Below are 24,850 nucleotides of genomic sequence, written 5' to 3'. Positions count from 1 at the left end.
ATTTTTGTAACCAATCAGAAAAGCCCTTCATTAGAGTGCTGTTACTTTGTATGATACACTACAACATTAATGTAAACGAGATTAGATATGTACAACATCTGTGTGCATGGAAAGTAAATAACCTTACACTGTGTACATTTAACTATTGACATACCAAGTACAGTATCTGTTTAAAAATATTTAGTGGTCCAATAAGTGTTTTTATATGTATGCTGATCCTCAAAGGGTCCACCTAGAATGGCTTGTGTCCAGTTTCTTTCCCTGTGTATTGGTCAGGTAATACAGTTCTGTAATGGGTATATTGTAGTCCATCCAGTAACTGTCTTGTTTCCACAGGAGTCGGAGGAAGTCTCATGACCGAATTCTTTCACAGCTGCACTTCCAATGAGCGCAAGAGGGAGATTGGTGAGTCTCTTCCTAAACACTTTGCAACAAAAATGTAGATTGCATAGATTTTAATCTTCATGTTTAGTGTCTTGACACACCACTGTACTTTATAAGGAAACCCTATAAGAAACCACAAAGTACTGTGGTTAATTAGATATGATAAATAAAAATGGTAAATGTTACTCCATGCTAAATTGCCATGTGAATTGATGACTGAGGCTATAAGTCTGACTCCTTTGTCTTTCCCCATGGCAGAGGAACTGTTGAATAACTTTGCCCAGTAGACGGGTGCATGGAGGTACTGCCTTTACTTCCTATCCAACACTCAGAATGAGTATGTCATGATGTACAGTCTGACAGTATTTGAGGTAGGAACTCAATCTTCACTGCCATGTTCCCAGGGGGAGGTTGCGCGCAGCGGGTGGTGGGGGTGGGGGGGGTGAAACTTTTTCTCAAATTCCTCGAAAGCCAACACCACCATTGAATCGAACTGGTCTCAGTTACAGGCCACAGCAAGCTTGTAATACCAGTGAGGCTGGTGATAGTCTGGTTATAAATATATAGGCACAACCTGCTTTTTAAACAAATGCTAACCAAGCAACAGCATTGGCAACTCTGAGTCCTATTCCCAAAGCTTAAACCTGTTTTTTAGACTGTGTTTTGATGTGTTCTAGATTAGTGTAAGGTTTATTCTAATAGCGGTTTGTGAACCCAGCTGTATAAAAAAAATTAAATAACACAAACAAGGACAGTCTTCCTATACCCTGATGTTATAATAGACTCTATGATCGATCATTTGTGAAGCTCCCTACAGAGTTTTGTCACAGTCAAGTGGTTCTCAAAATGAATGTAAAACTGATATGTGTTGTGTGTCCACTATATCCCTACATAAGGACATTAAAGTAAACAAAATGTTTTACCCTAATTTAAGAGGAAGATGCAAAAAGAAAAAACAAGTCAAATATTTGATAGACTAGTGTGGCAATTTGACCGGTGATTATAAACAGGTGTAGAGGTGATGCGGTGCAAAAGGAATCGCAAACAATTGTAATCCAGTGGAAAAGTGTTTTTTAATTGTAATCCAGGTCTGGCGACCAAATAATAAACCCTGGCAATACACAACAATGTGTATTGCACGGAGAACACAACAGGGTTACAGTCCCAAACAATAATACGGCACACGGTCACCAGTCCTGGGTGCGTGTGGTCGTGCTCGTGGCGAGTGATACAGTGTTATTTCGTGACTGTATTAGTGCAGTGCAGATCCGGCTTGTGCTGGCCCAAGGTGACAGCTTGGATACGTGTTAGCTGTCTGGTGGTTTAACAGACACAGACAGTTACTGACAGACAAACAAACACAACACTCACGAATATTCTCTATTTTTCCGACAGTCACTAATGCAGCTCTCTCGGTCCTTCCAGTTTCAAAACGCAAAACCCCAAGTGAAGTAAAAGATTAGCGTTTCTCTGACCCCTTTTTTGCTACTCCGCAAGATCCCTTGGTAAACTATTTCAGCTGCCTCAATAGCTTGCAGCTGCTACCTCGTTTACCTTCTGGGTCATTATGTTCCTACAACAGTGTCTCGCTTCCATCCAGGCTGACCGACTTCCCGACCTTGGCACTCACAGGTCGAGAGGGAGATTTATAACCAGAACTCATTGTATTTTCTCACAACTAGACAGGCAGGTTTCTGCACCGTGCCCATGATAGTATACTGTTCAATACAGCTAGAATAGCCCTAAGGTTTCTGCATAGTCATTGTTTCCATGACAACATATTTGTTCTCCACTTAAACTTTGATGCTGGAAGCGAAGGGGGTGTCCCAGGGCTGTAGTGCTCAGTCACAGAGGGGCTGAGGACTACAAGCCTCAAGTCATCAAAGCCAAACTGTTTTGAAGAAAAACTATGGATGGAACAGGGGAAACTACTGTGTTCAACAGTGCCCATATCAAATACACTATTGTATTTTAAATTAGGGGTGCACCGATAATTGGTAGCCTAGTGGCATGGTGCCAATTTTTATAAGGAAAAAAATCACAATCGGCTATCGGCAGTTTTTGTTATTTTAGCCGATTTTTAATGTACACCGATATTCATGTTTGAATTTCTTCCAACACAGAATTTAATGTTTGGTTAGGTACGGTTACTAATGACGCAAGAACACTGAGACAGTAATTTTCCTTGTAGTATTGTGTAATGTGCGATCAACCTGCAATAAATATGTATCAAGAGTAGTGTGTTGGATTTTTTTTTTAAATATCTGAAGACAACAATACGATAGCGAGTTGTGTGCAGCAGAACAGAGTTGATGCTGCATTAAATCTAACAATGAACTGTGAGTAGAATGTTATTTTGATGCTTGTTTAAAAAAAAAAAAACTTTAGGTTGAATCCTAAATAACATTGGTGGTTTAAGTTAATAATAAAACACAATGTGCTTCAAAATAACCTTTTCTAACTTTTGTCGATCAAACCCTTGTCTGCTGAAGTTCTTTTGATGTTCAGTGCTACAAGAATTTTGAGATTTTGAGTTTTACACTGAAATTACCATATGTCCCTGTGGCAGAGCAAAGCTCTTCCCTTTTTAAATTTGCAGGGATGGGGTTAATTTCCCCTGCCTGCCTGGGTTTATTATGTTCAGGTGGCTGGGGTTGATTAGGTTAATTAACGATAAATCTGCGCCCAGCCACCTGACATAAAAGGAGGCCTCTGCTTCCTCATTTAGGAAGAGGGAGGTGAGGAAGCAGGTTGGTATTTTGTTTGTATGTTTGTATGTTTGAAAGTTTGAATCCAGTGAAGGCATTGCCCAGCCTGGAAATTGTTATTTTTGCTTTTTGTCTTGCTTTATTTGTGTTTAAATCCCTTTATTTTGGCCCTTGTGCCCTTTCATTTTTGTGTTTATTTATAATAAAAAAATTTTTTTTTTAACTACAGACTGTCTCTGGGCCTCTATCCACTCGCCAGCCTGCCACATATGTTGTCAGAAGTGGCTAGAGGCTCAGAGCAGTATTATTTTTTTTTGGATTATGGGAAAGAAGAGCAGACAGTGGCAAAGGCAGGAAAAGCAGCAGCTGAAGAAATGTAAGCTGCTGCAGCCACCACTGGAGGACCCGGCCAGCCTCTTCCCCTGGTGTTCCTGGTGTGGGAAGGAGGACCATCGTTGGCTGTCCTTCCCAGATGTGCCACCGGCACACTGGTGTGGCCGGTGTGAGGAGGACGGCCACAACTGGGCAGGATGCCCCTACAACCAGGCCCAGGAAGAGGTGCAGTATTCACCCCGGGCATCAGGGGCCACCCTACTACCTCCAGCACCACCACCTTCACCCCCGTCCCAGGAGATCTGGGACTGGTTGATGCACCCTGAGGCAGACCTCGTCCACGATCTTCCCATAGTGATCAACACGCTGTGGCGTTGAGATGGGGAGAGGTGGGAACAGTCGGAGGAACAACACCACCCGGCGTCCTTCCCAGAGGTTGCCCTCATGGTGGTTAATTACCTGGCGGTAGACATGGGAGATGCCCCAGTCACTCCAATAGAGAGGGGTGAGCCGCCTTCCTGTGAGCCAGAGAGGGGTGAGCCGCCTTCCCCAGAGCCAGAGAGGGAGGAGGAGGAGCCGCCGTCGCTCCCAGAGCCAGAGAGGGAGGAGGAGCCGCCGTCGCTCCTAGAGCCAGAGAGGGAGGAGCTATGGCCCAAGGATGCCTGCCTTGCACCGTCCAAAGATGCCTGCCTTGCATCGCCCAGGGATGCCACGCCCGCTCCACTCAGGGATGACTCATTTGCATCGCCTGGGGTTGCCTGCTGCTCCGCATCGCTTGGGACTGCTAGTGTCTCCTTTTTGTTTTCTAGGGTTGCCGAGGGTCTGCCGCCACCAGAGGGAGCCGGGCCGCCGTCGCCGCCTCTGCCACCAGGGGGAGCCGGGCCGACGTCGCCGTACTACCTTGGAGATCCGGGGCCCCCTCAACTAAAGAAGGGTTGGGGGCTCCGACATCAACCCTGCCCACCACCACTCACCATAACAGCCCACCCAAGGGACATAATTGGACTCTTGGGGGGAGGGGGGAAGGGGGGAGTTGGCCGATTGCGGCCGGTGTACGTTGTACATGGGGGGGAGGTGTGTGGCAGAGCAAAGCTCTGCCCTTTTTAAATTGGCAGGGATGGGGTTAATTTCCCCTACCTGCCTGGGTTTATTATGTTCAGGTGGCTGGGGTTGATTAGGTTAATTAACGATCAATCGGCGCCCAGCCACCTGACATAAAAGGAGGCCTCTGCTTCTCATTTAGGAAGAGGGAGCTAAGGAAGCAGGTTGGTATTTTGTTTGAATGTTTGACAGTTTGAATCCAGTGAAGGCATTGCCCAGCCTGGAAATTGTTTGTTATTTTTGTTAGTTTTGCTTTTTGTCTTGCTTTATTTGTGTTTAAATCCCTTTTATTTTGGCCCTTGTGCCCTTTCATTTTTGTGTTTATTTATAATAAAAAAAATTTTTAACTACAGACTGTCTCTGGGCCTCTATCCACTCGCCAGCCTGCCACAGTCCCATTTAAGATAACCCAGGCAAACTACATTTTTTTTTTTTTGTCAGTGTACTTTTCATTGGTGACACTTTAGTCATGTGACCACAAAAATACAGCTATTGTATGCAACATGCAACTTTTCCATAAATTGTATTATACCTACATCATCCTTAGTCCCTAAAATACTGGTGCCAAGTATGCCACCAAGGAATGGGATTCTGAATCTGCACAAACTAAGGAATTTAGAAATAGGTAAAATAACATCTCCCTTCAATGGTTTGTGACCTTCTGGAGCCGCAGGTAATATTGCCGCATCACTAACTTTGGTTACTTTGGTTTGTTTTGAAGGTTTTTTTATGAACAGAGTTACTTTTCAAAACACTTCTCCAAACAGAGGTCTGACTGAGGGGGACAGTGTCGACAGTAGTAACCTGTATCCCTCCGTATGCCCTTGCAGGAACATACGTGACACCTTTTTTGAGGATAGGCTTTCCTCCCGCACTGTGGCAGCATTCAAATAAAATCTGTTCACGAAGCCTTGCCACGGTTTTTCTGATCTTTCAGTCTCTGGTACTCCTTATGTATCGAACAAAAGACTGGAGGTCATATAGATCTGAATTGTGAGCTGAAGCTCTGGTGCTGTACTTGGGTAGACTGCATAGGGATTGCACAATGAGATCTGGCAGTCTTCCCAGCGACAGCGAGTGGAAGCGACAGCGAGTGGGAGAAGTACAGCGTGGAAAAAGTACAGAGCAGTTTCGAAGCAGAAAGGAGAAATTGCATCTTGAATTGCTTTAATCGGAAAACAGAGGACATTGGGGAAACACACAACAGCACAGCCGCGTGTGTTTTTCTGATAACAAACAAGCTGAAACTCGGAGCAGCTGATTCAAATTCAGCGCCGTTTTGAGACACGGGAGAGGGGAGGAGCCGATAGCACAGGAGAACAACGCAGTTAAACGAGGCAGTCTTCCCAGCGACAGCGAGTGGGCGAAGTAGTAGGCGTGGAAAAGTACAGAGCAGTTTCGAAGCAGTTTGAAAGCAGGTTGACACTGCAGAAGAAACAAAACTTAAAAAAAAAAAAAAACCCTAACATGGTCTTCAAGCCAGTAATCTGTGAAACCTGCTTGATGTTCCGAGAAAACCCAGCGGAGCTAAACCAAGTGTGCGTAAAGTGCTGCGCGATCCAGGACTTGCATAAACTAGTAAGTATGCTAGAAATGAAGCTGGAAAAAGTGAGACAGCAACAGGATCTTGAGGAACTGGCACACCCACAATTCATGGAAGTCTGCATCACCCCTAACAGACTGAAAGCCACCAGGGAGATAGAAGGTCAGAACAGCTGGGTTCAGGTAGGCAGAAGCAGGGGAAAAAAAGAAACTTCGTCAAACACAACCACCAGAAATCAAAACAACCAACAGATTTGAGTCACTTCAGAATTTTGATGAGCAGAACCAACAACAAGAGAATGAAAGGTCCAGGACCCCATTGACAGTGGTGACAGCAAAAAGAAGGGAGGTCATGAGTTGGGGACTCCATATTGAGAAACACAGCAAGTTCAGTTCGCAGTTTGGTACAACAGTGTGCTGCCTTCCGGAAGCCTCTGTCAAGCACATCACTGAGAAAGTGGACAGGCTCCTAGAACGAACAGGAGACGACCCGGGTAGTAGTCGTCCACATCGGTACAAACAACATTGGAAGGACAGACCAAAATCCCTGCAAAACAAATTCAAAGAGTTAGGAAGGAAATTAAAAGAGAAAACCAAAACTGTGGTATTTTCTGGTATACTACCCGCCACTTGCAAAGGACCATATGGACAGCTGGAAATAATTAATCAAAACGAATGGCTGAAGACGTGGTGCACACAGGAAGGCTTCACCTATCTTGATCATTGGACCACATTCTACAACAAGGACTATCTGTATAGACGGGATGGACTGCATTTAAATAACAAGGGAACTAGTCTACTTGGAGAAAAGATCCTAGAGCAGGTTCGGAAGCATTTAAACTAGAAAGGAAGGGGGGAGAAATCAACAAAAAAACAGAAGGGAGACCGCATCAAAACAAGAACAACAACTCAGGTAAGACAACCATTAAATGTATTTATCTAAATGCTAGAAGTATCAGAAACAAAATTCTAGAACTTGAAGCTACTGCACTAACAGGTAACTATGATGTGATAGGTGTTACAGAAACGTGGTCAATCTGAGAGTGATGGGGACGAATATAATATTTGTGGGTATACACTGTATAGGAAAGACAGGCAGGACAGAAGAGGAGGAGGGGTAGCTCTATACATAAGAAACAGTCTTGAAGCCCAGGTGTTAAACCTGGACAAAGAAAATAAAACCGAATCAATATGGGTCAGAATAACAGACAAAAATTCAAAAGGCATAATAATAGGAGCATGCTATAGACCGCCAGATTCAGACGGTGAGCACAATAATCTGTTATACAATGACATTAGAAATGCATCTCTAGCAAAGGAGAAGTACTAATGGGGGATTTCAACTTCCCCCAAATAAAATGGGAAAACCCGGTGGGTAGCACGAAGGATGAAATAGAAATGGTGGAAATGACAAATGACTGCTGCCTAACACAATTTGTGAAGGCACCCACTAGAGGGGATGCATGCCTTGATTTAGTCTTTTCAAATAAACGAAGATAGAATAACTAAAACAGAGGTCAGAGAACCACTGGCAAACTCAAACCACAACATCGTCTCATTTGAAATGTTTTTTTTAAAACACCAAAAGTAATGACTAAATCTAAGGTTTACAATTTTAGAAAAGCAAACTATGAAGGCATCCAGAAGTAGATTGGAGTAAAATAGAGAAAACACCCACATGGTTGTTCTTCAAAAACGTGTACTAGAGGCGCAAAACAATTACATCCCTAAATTAGACAAATCTAAATGTAAAACTAAATTGCCAAAATGGTTTAATAGATCAATTAAAAAAAATATTCAGCGAAAAAAGGCACTTTACAGAGCGTTTAAAAAGGACCAAAAAGAAAGTATGCAGAAAGAGTACACAGAACTGCAAATGCAAGTCAAAAAAGAAGTTAGAAAGGCCAAGAGAGAAATAGAAATGAACATTGCTAAGGGAGCTAAAACCAATTCCAAAATGTTTTTCCAATATTACAACAGCAAGAGAACATTCAAAGAGGAGATTAAATGTTTAAGAGATACAAATGGCAAAATCATAGAGGAAGAAAAAAAAATAGCAAATATATTAAATGATTACTTTTCACAATTTTTTTTTACAAAGGAAGATACTGACAACATGGCCCCCCCCACATGTCATCCAGTTCCTATCCAGTTTTAAATAACTTTAGCATAACCGAGGCAGAGGTGTTAAAGGGACTAGGAGCTCTGCAAAATAAACAAATCCCCTGGGCCGGATTAGATCCTCCCAGTAGTTCAAAGAAAAGAAAGGAAATTTACAAACCGCTAACCAAGATCATAAGTCTCTTTCACAGGGGTGGTACCGACAGATGGGAAAATTGCAAACGTAATACCGATGCAAAAAAGGGAAACAAAACTGAACCAGGTAACTACAGACCAGTAAGCCTGACTTCTATTGTATGCAAACTTATGGAAACTATAATAAGATCCAAAATGGAAAATTACCTATATGGTAACAGGGTCCTGGGAGACAGTCAATATGGTTTTAGGAAAGGGAGATCGTGCCTAACTAACTTGCTTGATTTTTTTTTTTGAGGATGCAACATCGATAATGGATAATTGCAAAGCATATGAATGGTTTATTTAGATTTCCAGAAAGCTTTTGACAAAGTCCCGCACAAAAGATTAATTCTCAAACTGAACGCAGTTGGGATTCAAGGAAACACATGTACATGGTAGGGAGTGGTTAACTTGTAGAAAACAGAAAGTACTGATTAGAAGGAAAAACCTCAGAATGGAGTGTGGTAACCAGCGGTGTACCACAGGGATCAGTATTAGGTCCTCTGCTATTCCTAATCTACATTAATGATTTAGATTCTGGTATAGTAAGCAAACTTGTTAAATTTGCAGACGACACAAAAGTAGGAGGAGTGGCAAACACTGTTGCAGCAGCAAAGGTCATTCAAAATGATCTAGACAAGATTCAAATCTTGGCAGACACATGGCAAATGACATTTAATAGAGAAAAGTGTAAGGTACTGCACGCAGGAAATAAAAATGTACATTATAAATATCATATGGGAGATATTGAAATTGGAGAAGGAATCTATGAAAAAGACCTAGGAGTTTTTGTTGACTCAGAAATGTCTTCAATCTAGGCAATGTGGGGAAGCTATAAAAAAAGGCTAACAAGATACTCGGATACATTGTGAAAAGTGTTGAATTTAAATCAAGGGAAGTAATGTTAAAACTGTACAATGCCATTGTAAGACCTCATCTTGAATATTCATTTCTGGTCACCTCGCTAAAAAAAAGATATTGCTGCTCTAGAAAGAGTGCAAAGAAGAGCGACCAGAATTATTCCAGGTTTAAAAGACATGTCATATGCAGACAGGCTAAAAGAATTGAATCTATTCAGTCTTGAACAAAGAAGACTACGTGGCGACCTAATTCAAGCATTCAAAAAATTCTAAAAGGTATTGACAGTGTCGACGCAAGGGACTTTTTGCCTGAAAAAAGCAAGGACCAGGGGTCACAAATGGAGTTTAGAAAAAGGGGCATTCAGAACAGAAAATAGGAGACACTTTTTTACACAGAGAATTGTGAGGGTCTGGAATCAACTCCCCAGTAATGTTGTTGAAGCTGGACACCCTGGGATCCTTCAAGAAGCTGCTTGATGAGATTTTGGGATCAATAAGCTACTAACAACCAAACGAGCAAGATGGGCCGAATGGCCTCCTCTCGTTTGTAAACTTTCTTATGTCGTTATGTTTCTTATGTACATGCCAAGCTTCTTATACCATGCCATGGTTTTCCTTGCAGCATTGTACAGCCCCAGCATCTGGACTGACCTATCCACGCCTCCCATGTACAGTGCCTATAGTGTACACCCCCTTGCAAAATGTTCATCTTTTGTTGCCTTATAGCCTGGAATTAAAATGCATTACAATTCCCCCCCCCCCCCCCCCCCCCCCCCCCCCCCCCCATTTATCTATACACATCCTACCCCACAACTTCCAAGTGAAAAAATATTTTAGAAATTGTAGAATAATTGTAGAATACGTACGTTAGGCAGCATAGAATTGGTTAATCTGCATTGGTTGTGGGTGTATTTGGCAGCATTGTAAGCAGAAATTGATTATTTAGCTGTGAAGTAACAAATTCACGTTTTGACTGAAGCTTAAAATAAGAATTTAACAATAGTTGTAGTTGACATTGGGTAGGCTACATTTTCTACTGTACAGTATAGGTAGAAGTTATACACAGTGTTTGGCAGCAAGTGGTATAAAAGTTAATGTCACATTTTAAACGTATAAAGTAAAGTTGTTAAATAATAATATGTTTAATACGTTTAATATGCTAGACATGTAACGGGTCACGTGACAAATGTCACAAACACATGTTTTTATGCATTAATTTTAGTAATTTATCATTAGTAGTCCGTTGCATATGAGACAGTAAAGAAGGATTTTATAAAAAAGAAGGGGTTTGGCAATTGCCTCCAATTAGTTTTTCTAATTGGTGCAACAAAAAGATTGACACTGGGGCGGGTTTTATTCTCGGTCAATCTGTCGCTTCATTGGTGCACTGTGTGTGTTTATGCCTGTAGTAGGTGTGGTTTGGTATGAATTCCACGGCGGGGTAATAACGTTAAGCGTTTTTTCTGAGTTTGTTCTATTTTTAAAATGGCATCTCTAAACAAAGGAAGCCACGTTTTGGAAGTATTTTGAGGAACCGGACGAGCGAACCGTGGTATGTAAATAATTATGCCAAACAAAATTGCCGTACCACAAAAACACAAGTTCAATGCTTCACAGTTTGAAATGAAAACATTCTGAATTATTGTGGATGGAGCTACTCATGGCAATAAAAAGCAAACATCCCTAACAACATTTGCAATAGATTTGGCAGAACAGGGTGTTATCCCTTATGAGGACAGTGTGTGTGAATCGTGAATGCAGCAGTTTTGAAATCAATGGAAGGTTATCGCAATACTGTGCCGACCCATAAGACAATAACAACGAGACTGGAAAAACTTAAAGAAAATTGTGCTGCAGCTGTTCATACAAAACTTAGCATCAGTCCAGGGGTGTCCAATCACAGTCCTGGAGGGTCATTCCAATTCCATTCTAAGTTTAACAGGTCAAATGATATAATTAGCGACTTAAAGGTTTGGTTGGAGGTTTTATTTGTTCAATTAATCAATTTAGAACAAAGACGTGAAGTGGAAGAGCCCATTTTGGCCACCCCTGATTGAATCACTGTGGTTAGAATAGGATTTGCAGTTAATTCTTTCACCTCTGTTTAATGGGTGCATCTTGTTACTGCAGCAGGCAGAAGCTCAGCAGTAACCCCTTGTTGTTCCCCATTTTAAAAAGGAAGTGTGAAGTAATATTTCAGTGTTGAGCTGACCCATGGCCACCCTGTCCTATTAAGATCTGGTGCTTTTTTTGACTCCTAGTTGTTTAGACGTGGCCTTAGTGTTTAGAGTTGTACCAGAGTGTTTTGCTAAGAAATGTTGTCTACAGCTATACTGAAGACTGGTAGATATTCTCTGTTTGGAAACAAATCTTTTAAATACGAAAATGGGTTAACAGCTTCTCTCAACTGGTAAAAAGGATAGTAAAGAATAGATTGTCACTGAAGGTCATGCATTGGGTAACAGCTCACTGACGCAGTACCCCACCTTGTGTCTATCTGTAGCACTGTGCACAAACTACACCTGAAAGATAGCTGTAGTATCTAAGCACCAAGGTCAGAGCATGTCTGTTGTCCGTAAAGCACTACAAGTCTTGAAAGGGCCTTAAAGTTTGTCTGAATGCTTGCAACCTGTTTTTTCAGGAATCCTTACTTGTCATTGCTCTGCTTTTGAACAGTAGATATCTAGGTAACATAGAGGTGGCAACAGCTAAATGCATTGCACTTCAAATCTGTACTTCAGCACTATAATGGGGCCTCTGTTTCACGTCTTCGAAAACATACGCTTGTATATGGGAGGCTTGGTGATCCAGTGGTTAAAGAAAGGGGCTTGTTACCAGGAGGGGTTCTGGGTTCAGTCCCAGCTCAGCCATTGATTCACTGTGTGTGAACCTGAGCAAGTCACTTAACCTCCTTGTGCTCAGTCCTTTGGAGGTCTGAGGTCCTATTGTAAGTGACTCTGCAGCAGTTTAATGCATAGTTCACCCCCTAGTCTCTAAGTCGCTTTGGATAAAAGTATCTGCTAAATTACTAAAATAATAATAATAGATGCAGCAGCTCTGAAGCCATCTGACAAACTGCCATCTGATCTATGGTTCTGAACTCAAATGGGTCCAAAGATCTGAATGTTAGTATGTAGTCAAATCTTAGAACTGGGACCCTTAACCTGTAAACTGCTGGTCTGATTTTAAGCTGTGGCTTTTACAATAAAAATTAAATATTTCTCAGTGCCACGTTGACATTACCCTTCCCTGTCCCGACTTTCCATGGAAAGGTTTTGAGGATAGCTTTGTGACATCTGCTTGTTTGTGCTCCCCAGCTGATCCAGTCACCTGCCATGGCCCCGCTTGGTCTGATCATGCTCAAGACCACTTCGGAGGAACTGGCTTGCCCGCGGGAGGACCTGAGCGTGGCGCGCAAACAGGAGCTGCGCAAACTGCTGCTGGAGCAGGTGCCCACTGTCCTGGGCCTGCTTACAGGTGAGTGAAACTATGACTTTGTGATATGTAGATATTTCAAATACCACATTCTGTATTGGGAGATACCACTATTGCCTGATGCCAAATAACTGCCTGTGCCCCAGTGATGTAACCTACGGCACAAAAAAATCTATACATGTTCTATTACGTGTATTTTATTTTTGAAAACGAGAGGATAAAACAACCAAAATATTTTAATTGTAAGCCAGTGGATCACTTCTCTTAATTCCATTTCTGGCTCTGTTCACACTTTGTATGTTAGTTTTTTTTTTTTTTTGCAAATTTTATGGTGGAGTGTTTTAGTTTGCAATAAAATAAATTAAAACTAACTTATTTTTTTTCCATTTTTTACAAAATTGTGTTATTCTGCAGGAATTCTGGAGTCGATCTGGGATAAACACAGTGTAACGGCAGCCACGCCCCCTCCCTCCCCCACCTCTGGAGAAAGTGGTATGGTCCTTGAGTGTAAAGATTATCGTCAAATTTTACAGCTCATTTACAGTTCATAGTTACATACACTAATAGCATAATTCTTTTATCCATACTAAGAAAAAATAATATTGTTACAACACAGTGAAACATACTAGGACCTCTCTGTTTTTTTGTTTTTAGTTTCAGTTCTGTTTGTCTGAACTGGATACTCATACCCACCAGCAGTTGCGTGATTCTCTGCATACATTAACACATTGGGATCACTGCAGTATGCCGTAGATATTTGTTACCTAGTAATTTAAAATATTGGTGCTGCAGTTTATCAGTTTAATTAATTCTAATACTAATATGTCTTGCATACATTGATCTTTTAACGCAACAACTTTTGTATATTCAGTTCAATTAAATTCAGTGGTGCTTTATGGGCATGACTTTAAAGAATGCTGGTGATCAAATGATAAATCCACATGCGATAAGGTGTTTCTCTCTTTTTGCCCTGTAGGAGATCTGTTGAGCAGCCTACTGCAAAACCCGTACCTCTCCAAGCTGCTGTCCCGGCCCATCCCAATTCTGAACTCTGAGAGCGAGCACCTCTGCTCCCTGGTCCTGGAGAGCTTGGCTCACCTCTTCAGCTGGATCCCCCTGTCCAACAGCATCACACCCTCCTTGCTGGACACCATCTTCCACTTTGCCCGCTTTGGTTGCGATGTGCGAGGGGAGAAGGGCAAGCTGGGCGGCACCCAGCTATCCGGCGGGGCGAGGCTGGGCATGCTCGCCATGACCTGCATCCAAGAACTGTGTGCCTCTGGATTTTGAAGAGTATCTCCTGCGCATGTTCGAGCAATGTATCAATGTGCTTGCTGTTGATACTTATCTGTGAGCAAAGGGACCGAGTTTGTTTGGATGCAAGCTCAATTTTCCATTTTTTTCAGGACCGAGTTCGTTTGTGTTCACAATGTAGTTACAGGTGCACTCGGCTCGTTTTTATATGGTGTGTGAACCAGATGAATGCAAAATGCAGCTTATGCAATTCTGCATGGTTCTCCTAATGTCGGCATTAAACAAAGTAATTAGAAAAAATAAATCAGGGGATTGATTAATATATTTTACTGTTTTGAGTTTTGTCCCGTTTGGCTTGCATTTTGGGGTCTGACCACTGACTCGTAGCAATTCTGAAGCCGTTAACTAAAATAACAGTAGCGTATATAACAACACAGTAATAGTTTAAAAATCAAACATCAGGGAGATTTATTGCAGATCATAACTTTTTTTTTTATTTTTATTTTTTTTATATTGTCATCTAGTCAAAACATGTACAAAAATCTGGATTTAAATAGATCAGCTATTACCATTTAAAAATATGGCATGGGGTATACACAATCAGAATAATGAAACAAATACTCCATATAATTGTTTATTTTATTTTTGAATGGCACCAACACAATCTAATACACTACTCTGATTTTAACTTGTAGCACACTGATGCACTTTTGCAATTTAAAAAAAAAAAAAATATATATATATATATATATATATATATGTGTGTGTGTGTGTATGTATGTATATATGTATCATATGTATGTATAATGTTATATATATATATATATATATATATATATATATATTAGATATATATATATTTTAAATCGAAAAATAGCTGGCCCTGTTTGTTTAATTCCGACTTTGGCTGAAACCGTGACAATCCCAGTTTTCATGGGATGTCTGGTAACCCTAACATAGTTCCCAAAGACAGTTTTTGTAAGAAATGCTTATTTCCGAGTCCGGTTACCTTGTGTACTTTGTTTCCTCTGTGTAAAAGGACCGAGTCCAGCAGTTGTTCACATAAGAAAGTTTACAAACGAGAGGAGGCTATTTGGCCCATCTTGCTCGTTTGGTTGTTAGTAGCTTATTGATCTCAGAATCTCATCAAGCAGCTTCTTGAAGGATCCAAGGGTGTCAGCTTCAGTAACATTACTGGGGAGTTGGTTCCAGACCCTCACGATTCTCTGTGTAAAAAATTCCCTCTTATTTTCTGTTCTGAATGCCCCTTTTGTCTAATCTCTGTTTGTGACCCCTGGTCCAAGTTTCTTTTTTCAGGTCGAAAAAGTCCCTTGGGTTGACATTGTACACTGAACAAAAATATAAACGCAACATGCAACAATTTCAAAGATTTTACTGAGTTACAGTTCATATAAGGAAATCAGTCAATTGAAATAAATTCATTAGGCCCTAATCTATGGATTTCACATGACTGGGAATACAGATATGCATCTGTTGGTCACAGATACCTTAAAAAAAAAAAAAAAAAAAAAAAAGTAGGGGCGTGGATCAGAAAACCAGTCAGTATCTGGTGTGACCACCGTTTGTCTCATGCAGCGCGACACATCTTCATATAGAGTTGATCAGGCTGTTGATTGTGGCCTGTGGAATGTTGTCTCACTCCTCTTCAATGGCTGTGCGAAGTTGCTGGATATTGGCGGGAACTGGAACATGCTGTCGTACATGTCGATCCAGAGCATCCCAAACATGCTCAGTGGGTGATATGTCTGGGGGGAGTATGCAGGCCATGGAAGAACTGGGACATTTTCAGCTTCCAGGAATTGTGTACAGATCCTTGCGACATGGGGCCGTGCATTATCATGCTGAAACATGAGGTAATCGTGGCGGATGAATGGCATGACAGTGGGCCTCAGTATCTTGTCACGTATCTCTGTGCATTCAAACAGCCATCGATAAAATGCAATTGTGCTCGTTGTCCGTAGCTTATGCCTGCCCATACCATAACCCCACCGCCACCATGGGGCACTTTGTTCACAGCGTTGACATCAGCAAACCACTCGCCTACATGACGCCATACACGCTGTCTGCCATCTGCCCGGTACAGTTGAAACCGGGATTCATCTGTAAAAAGCAAACTTCTCCAGCATGCCAGTGGCCATCGAAGGTGAGCATTTGCCCGCTAAAGTCAGTTACGACGCCAAACTGCAGTCAGGTCAAGACCCTGGTGAGGACGACGAGTACTCAGATGAGCTTCCCTGAGTCAGTTTCTGACAGTTTGTGCAGAAATTCTTCGGTTGTGCAAACCCACAGTTTCATCAGCTGTCCGAGTGGCTGGTCTCAGACGATCACGCAGGTGAAGCAGCCGGATGTGGAGGTCCTGGGCTGGCGTGGTTACACGTGGTCTGCGGTTGTGAGGCTGGTTGGCCGCACTGCCAAATTCTCTAAAACGACGTTGGCGGCGGCTTATGGTAGAGAAATGAACGTTCAATTCTCTGGCAACAGCTCTGGTGGACATTCCTGCAGACAGCAGGCCCATTGCACACTCCCTCAAAACTTGAGACATTTGTGACATTGTGTTGTGTGACAAAACTGCACATTTTAGAGTGGGCTTTTATTGTCCCCAGTACAAGGTGCACCTGTGTAATGATCATGCTGTTTATCAGCAGCTTGATATGCCACACCTGTCAGGTGGATGGATTATCTTGGCAAAGGAAAAATGCTCACTAACAGGGATGTAAACAAATTTGTGCACACTATTTGAGAGAAATAAGCTTTTTGTGCATATGGAAAATTTCTGGGATCTTTTATTTCAGCTCATAAAACATGGGAGCAAAGTTTTACATGTTGCGTTTATATTTTTGTTCAGTATAAATACCTTTTAGAATGTGGAATGTTTGAATCAGGTCGCTGTGTAGTCCTCTTTGTTCAAGACCTGAATAGATTGAATTCTTTTAGCCTGTCTGCGTATTCAAAAGAGCTTAAGAGAAGATTTAAGGCAGTTGTACGATTATGTGCTTTTCTTTATTTAAAAATGGTTTCTGTAGTGGTATTGTTTATGTATTGATTATGCTGCTTTAGTAGTGACTTCAATACAATGCATACTGTATGTTTTGTAGGTTTGAAAGCGCTGTTGAATTTTTTTTATTCAGAAATTAAAAAAAAAAAAAAAAAATCATTTAATCAGGAACCTTTTTGTGGCTTTTTACCCACAAGAATGATGTTATTAGAATAATCGCTAATCGTGATTATTTTCAAATATCGAATTAATAATTGAATCGACTTGTAAAAGTGATAATCGCTCATTATGAATATATATTAGTGAGAGAACAAATATCCACATATTGAAACGAATATTTTTTGACGTGCATTCGGATACATTTCAAAACTTTAAATTTCTTGTTCTTCAACCATTCTGATGTAGACTTGCTTGGTTTTTTTTTGTTTATCATTGTCTTGGTGCATGACCCAGCTGGCACAAATCAGGCTTGATTTATTAACCAAAGTATTCAAACAGCTGACCCTAATTATCCCTTTAATTGGGTTGAGTTAACTGGGGGGGGGGCAATAACTTTTTCATACCTGAAGATTGCATACTTGATTACCTTGCACACTAAACAAATGAAAGAAGCACCAAACTTTGGTGTCATTTTTACTCTCAGACTCCTGCTATATACTACTACAACCCACAAAAAGATCTGACCAAATTCAATGTGAAAAATGTGGAAAAATGCGAAAATCACAGGGCGCAAATTCTTTTTCACGGCACTGTAAAACAGAAGCTCTTGAGCCTCCCTTTAAAAGTTTGACAGCAAAAAGTAAACAAAATAGATATGTTCGCACCCTTAGTGATCTCTGGAAAGCCACCTGGATCAAAAATTAGAGCTAGTCAGAATCTCATAGGACAAAAAAAGGCAAACGCATCATTCTGAAATGCCTTACTTAAACAGTGCCCAACTTGCTGGAAATGCTGTGTAGTGATTTGTGCGCGTGTGTGTGTATGTGTGTGTATGTATGTATGTGTGTGTATATATATATATATATATATATATATATATATATATATATATATATATATATATATATATATATATATATATATACATATATATATATTATATAGATATATAGATATATACACACACACACATATATAAAATAAACATTATGTACTATTTATTTTTGGAATAAACAAAGCGTTTAACTTGAACTGCTATTTGGCATCCTTTTGTTTTGTAGTTAATGCACAGATATTTTTCTGCTTTTAACGTTACATATTGTAATGTATTGCTGTAAAAATACAGGCACACACACACAGGCCAGGCCCCCGATGCTGTCTCTGCCTGCGTTCTGAGCAATCTAATGGCTTTTATTACTTTATGAAAACAAACAAATATTTAAATTGAGTGATATCCCAAAATGAAAATCCTGTGTTCGTCCCAGCACTTATAATAGAATACAATTTTATTTTTTTTCCAGCTGAAAACAAGTTCCAGTGCATTCAAAAGTCATTGACACTGACTATAAAATTCTAATAAAACTGGTAAGAAAGAGCAACACTTAATGTAAAATACACCAATTTCTTTATTTCTTACATATAAAACAAGAACTGTGGCATTTGACAGCTTAAAATACTTCAATTACAAGGAATCTCTTTAATTCTTATATATACAGTGCCTTGCAAAAGCATTTAGACCCTCAGTTTTCACATTTTGTTGCTTTAAAGCTTGCAGTCATGACACTTTGAAGTAGGAATTAATATGTGTTATATACACAACCTACTCAACACATTCAAAGCAAAAACAAAAAGAAAGAAATAAATGTATAATTAATATGAAATAAATAGAAAAGTCATGATTGCATAAGTATTCAAACCGTTTGCTGTGGCAAACCTAAATTTAATTCAGGTGCACAAAATGACCTTAACGAGCCACACAATTAGTTGAATGGCCTTTGTTTGTGTGCAATATTAGTGTTCTCATGATTTAAGAATAAAAACACCCATCTCTGGGAGGTTCCTTGGTCAGATAGTGAATTTCAAGCAAAGGTTCAACCATGAAGACCAAGGACCTTTCAAAGCAAGTCAGGGATAAAGTCATTGAAAAGCATAGATCAGGAGAAGGGTACAAAAAAATATCTGTCTCTGAATATCCTTGTAAGCACAGTCTACTCAATCATCAAGAAATGGAAGGTGCATTATTCCACCCAGACACTGCCTAGATCAGCCCGTCCCTACAAACTGAGCAGCCGGGCAAGGAGCTAACTGGTGAGGCATGCCACTGTGAAGCTACTGACAACTTTGAAAGAGCTACAGAGTTCAGTGGCTTAGATGGGAGAGATCAGTCAACAATATCCAGAACACTTCACAAAAGTAGCCTGTATGGCAGGGTGGCAAAAAGGAATCTGTTACTAAAAATAAGCCATCTCAAAGCTTGCATGAAGTTTGCAACAAAGCACCTGAGTGATCCTGCAAAAATGTGGCAAAAGGTGTTGTGGTCAGACCAGACAAAATTTGAACTTTTTGGTTTAAATGCCAAGCATTACGTTTGGTTCAGACCCAACACAGCACATCTCCCAGTCAACACCATCCCTACAGTCAAGCATGGTGGTGGCAGCATCATGCTATGGGGATGCTTCTCCTCAGCAGGGACTGGAAAGCTTGTTAGGATTGAAGGAAAATAGATGGAGCAAAGTTCAGGCAAATACTAGAGCAAAACCTGTTTCAGTCTGTTAAAGACTTAACTGGGGTGAAAATTCACCTTTCAGCAGGACAATGATCCAAAGTACAAGCCCAAAGCTACACTGGAGTGGCTTAAGAATAAGAAAGTGAATGTTCTTGAGTGGCCCATTCAGTCCTGACTTGAATCCTATTGAGAATCTATGGAAAGACTTGAAAACTGCTGTCCATAAGCGATCCCCAAGCAACTTGAGAGAGCTTGAGCAAGTCTGCCAAGAAGAAGGCACAAATTGCACCAAGCCGGTGTGCAAAGTTGGTAGAGACTTAGGCTAAAACACTTGCTGCTGTAATTGCTACCAAAGGTGCTTCCACCAAATATTGAGTTGACAGGTCTGAAAACTTATGCAATCAACATATTCCATTTTTTTCTCTTTAGTTTTTGCTGATATTTACTGTAAATGATCTTACTCTTAGAAGTCTTCAGTTTGAGCATTCAAGTTTTGAATAAAATATTAAGTTTAAAGAAAAATGTGCATTTCACAAAATGGGACATCATAGGAAGGGTCTGAATACTTTTGCAAGGTACTGTAACAAAATGACACAGAAAAACTGTCCTTGAAGCAGACTTTTTAGAACTAGGCCAGATGTTTTACGTACAGGGGTATCTTTTAGAAGTGCTCCAAAAGTGTGAGCAAGGAATGAAGAACACTGTTGTGGAAGCTGATTTACACAGTTACTTCCAAGAAATGTCTTGAGGTTCTTGCTTGGATCAATAAACAACCAAATGAGCAAGATGGGTCAAATGGGCAACCTCCTTGTTTATAACATTTCTTAGTTCAGCATAACACATCCATAAATTACTGTATACATCTTTTAGAAAGTAAACACAAAGTATAAATGCTAAACTAGAAGAGCCTGATTCATCTACACAGTAGTATTCCTTCATTTTAAACATTTTGCGGTCATTTTACAATTGTATAGTGTTAGATATTTTGAAAATCGCCACTTCCAAATAATTTAATTAAAAGTTTAGATAAAATTGTTTATACGAAGAATTGCTTCTGACAGTACTAAAAACGCTGCCAACATACGCAATTCAGTAGTGAAAAATTCAAAGTAAACCATTATATTTAATGCTACATTTCTAAAACTTGTGTAGATGCCTTCCGTTTACACTATTAGAACAAAATTCTGTCATGCTTATTTGTTTGTTTGTTAACAATCTTGCAAAGAAAGTAAATTAAACAAAAGACAACCACTCTGGCTACTATAGTAAACTGTAAGGTGCTTTTTATTGCATTCATGCTGAACCTGCAGCCATCTGCATTGGTGGACTTTTGCAGTGTGACTCGGAAGCTTCTAAAGGTCCCGTGCTTTCCTCTGCAGGTGAAGCGTCACATTGATCCTGTTATCTGTAGGGAAACTGATATGCTGGCAATGAAGTCTATTCATTCTGGTCTTTCCACCGCTCATGCATGCAATTCAAAACAAGATTTTCACAGCTGTCACATTACATGCACATAAAATATGGACTAACACAAAATCCAAAGAATATAAAAACATTGCTAACATTTGATATGCGGTAGTTTTAATGACACATGTCTGCAAAGTATTTTTTTGAGCTTGTATCAAGTGCACTAATGACGAAATAAACAAGCATCGGTGAACTCCTGTTTTATGTGTTCTCTTTGCTGTGCCTTTTTTATTTTATAAGTAATACGCACTGGGGATTCACTTTAACTAAAAACTGAAGAAACTACAGTAAAATAAAGAAAACTGTGGCAAAGAGGTGGGGTCTCTGAAAGATGTTTCAATCCCTTGTTTTTTACTTCTTTAAAACACTTTATACATTTTGGCTGTCCGCCTTCAACCAGGTTGCCATTGTCATCTGGCTAAAATCCAAAACAGTTCCATACCAAATTTAATTCTTCCGGGAATCGCCATTACTGCTGCCATAGTTTTAATTTTCCCAGAACGTGCAGGGTAGTATGGAGGATAATTTGTGAATAAATAAATAAATAGAAATAGAAATAAATATTTTATTTCATTTTTCATTTTGGCACAATCATTTCACTCTAGTATTTTTCATTAGCATCAATCACACTGGAAGGGCAGGACAATACCATTGGTGCACTCGATTACCTACTAGCTGGTCTACCAAGCTTGAGTTAGCATAGAATCAAGAAGCAGCAGCAGTAATAATATTCTCAAAAATATCTAAACCAATTCCACAACTGCTAAGAGAAGCTGAGGACTTTCTGGAACGGGAACCAAGTGGAAGTACGTCTTCCAAGTCCTGCTCCTGTTTCCAGCAATAGTCTGTCATCTGTAACTCATTGAGGTGAAATTTAAATGAAAGTGGGGCTGGCTTGGCTGCCTGGGCTGCAGTTCAAGGTCAGCCTTGGGATGCTGAGGAAGTGTAGGTTCTAGTTTCTCTGTGGACAGATAGAAGTGTTCAGGAAGATCTGCAGTCGCGTGTCAGAAATGAGAAAGTTTATGCCTGAATTTCTGACAATTTGAAGTAAATGGACATAAACCACAGGTACAGTACACTTAACTCGCACACACAAAAACACAGAATTGTCTCATCCTTGACCTTTATTATATTAATAATAAAGAAAAAAAAAGCAAAAATAAAACCATTCTGAACTTATTTACAAAAATAGTCAAGCAAAATACTGTACAGCTGCACCATACATATAACTACGACTCTCGTTACACTCGCACAGCTTTTTATTTATTTTTTTTAGCACCCAAACAAACTCCTAGAAAAAACAAACTATCCTTAAATGGGATTCCTTGGCAAATCATATTTTTCAAACCCTAATTTTCCCCTTCGACAGAAGTAATTGAAATATAATCAGTAAAATTTGTGGTTTATAAAGAAATGCCTAAATATATCTACAAAATGTAGCGATACCAGATACAGCTGTACCGTTAGTCTATTCATTTTTTAACACAATTTGTTAGTGCATCTTTTGGCAAACTTAGTTGATTAATTAATTACAGTAGTTAATAACAACTGCCTTTCATTGCGTGTGCGTCAGTAGCACAGTTCGTCTCTGCAGTGGAAAAAACAATCCAGGCTCTCCTTAACTGTTTTTAATTGGACTTAAGTTACACATATTCTGTCAATCACATGTATAGACCTACAGTGGTTGTTTTTATTAGATTGTGCTTTCATAGACGTATAAGCTGCACAATCAACACCATTGTGGATAAATTAATACTACTGCTTCTCGATTCTACGCCAACTCAAATCTGGCAGACCTGCTAGTAGATAATCAAACGCACCAACGGTATTGTCCCGTCCTTTCAGTGTGGTTGACGCTAATGAGAAATACTTATTTATTTTGTTTTATTTATTTATTTATTTATTTATTTATTTATTTATTAATTTTGGCACAAATTATCCTACATAGCGTAGTTGGTTCCGCTAAGCAGAAATGAGTAAACTTGGTTCATATTGTTTTTAAAGTACACAATTACAGAGCTTTGTTTGAAAAAGAAAAGCATTTAAGCTTGTTTTTTCATTAATATTCTAAGTGTCTTTTTTTTTGTATGTTTCTGATCTGTTCCTTTTTTTCTCTTGCTATGTTTTGCTCTGCAGCTACATGGAGAAGTTCACAGACTTCCTGCTTCTCTTTGTGAGTGTCCATTTGAGACGGATTGAGTTGAACTCACAATTCCCAGTCGTGGAGTTTTTGGCACTTCTGTTAAAATACACTTTTCACCAGGTATGGCTACTGGGTGGCCCTTTGTTAAACTGGGTCACCAACATTGGCTTTCAAAATTCCTGACCTTTGAAAAAAATTCCACAATTCTGAATTGACTTTGTGATCACAAATTGGTAGGGGATATTTTAGTGCCCTTTTCTATACAGCTGTGCTGTGTATTTGCAGCCCACTCATGAAGGCTATTTCTCCTGCCTGGATATCTGGACCATTTTCCTGGACTACCTGACCACTAAAATCAAGAGCCGGTTGGCAGACAGAGACACAGTCTTAAATAGGTAAGATTCTCAAATGAGGAAAATATATGACCTGTTTTAATATACACATCACTTTCTTGAAGCCTGGTGCGTCCCAGAATGCCAGTTTTCCAATACCAAAAGAGACATAAGAACATAAGAACATAAGAAAGCAAACGAGAGGAGGCCATTCGGCCCATTTGCTCGTTTGGTTGTTAGTAGCTTATGATCCCAAAATCTCATCAAGCAGCTTCTTGAAGGATCCCAGGGTTGTCAGCTTCAACAACATTACTGGGGATTGATTCCAGACCCTCACAATTCTCTGTGTAAAAAAGTGTCTCCTATTTTCTGTTCTGAATGCCCCTTTTTCTAAACTCCATTTGTGACCCCTGGTCCTTGTTTCTTTTTTCAGGCTGAAAAAGTCCCTTGGGTCGACACTGTCAATACCTTTTAGAATTTTGAATGCTTGAATTAGGTCGCCACGTAGTCTTCTTTGTTCAAGACTGAACAGATTCAATTCTTTTAGCCTGTCTGCATATGACATGCCTTTTAAGCCCGGAATAATTCTGGTTGCTCTTCTTTGCACTCTTTCTAGAGCAGCAATATCTTTTTTTTATAGCGAGGTGACCAGAACTGCACACAATATTCAAGATGATATACAAATACAACAAAATGTATTGGTCCATTTCAAAGTAATAATTATTCTTTATTTTTGCTTTGCATTTTGGGTTTCCTTTCTATGACAAGCTCTAACCACTGCCACATGGCCTCAGTCTGCTGTGTAAGAATTAGATACACTGTGGGCAGAACGGGGGGGGGGGGGGGGGGGGGGGTGGCAGAGACTCCATAAACACTGCAGCTCACCCTTCTCTTTGGTGACTGCGCTTATCACTTCCTGCATTCTGAGTCTTTACAAGCTAAGTGCCCAGCCACTTCCTTATACAGGTCCTCTGTAGTCTTGCAGCAAGACACCGAGTTAACCACGGTATTTTTCATTTAAAAGCTTGATATGTAATGCAATGTTCTGCATTCTCTATTTGGGTGGAGCATTCCTAGTAATTTCTTGTAGCTGGACCTTTGTTCATGCTGTACATTGTCCTTAAATAACGAGGATCTGGTTGCAAATAACGTATTTGCGCCAACTACTGCCCCATATGAAAAATAAAAATTCCTGTTCAGTAATGCTGCCAAAGTGGACAATGTTATTGAATAGTTTCTCTTATCTAGAGAATTGTTTGTGATGACACTTGATCCTGCTTGTTCACTATAACCATCCCTTATGAGCATTCTT

General features: G+C 40.1%; 1 pseudogene; it reads left to right on the top strand.

Moving 5' to 3' along the window:
* The first annotated feature begins 295 nt into the window (after window positions 1-295).
* LOC121331184 overlaps window positions 296-24,850 on the top strand; it is a 52,028-nt pseudogene continuing 27,473 nt past the window's right edge.

The sequence above is a fragment of the Polyodon spathula genome, chromosome 18 (assembly GCF_017654505.1).
Source record: "Polyodon spathula isolate WHYD16114869_AA chromosome 18, ASM1765450v1, whole genome shotgun sequence".
In the NCBI taxonomy this organism is placed as follows: domain Eukaryota; kingdom Metazoa; phylum Chordata; class Actinopteri; order Acipenseriformes; family Polyodontidae; genus Polyodon; species Polyodon spathula.
The sequence above is the reverse complement of the archived record's forward strand: the minus strand, read 5'-3'. Positions and strand labels throughout refer to the sequence as shown.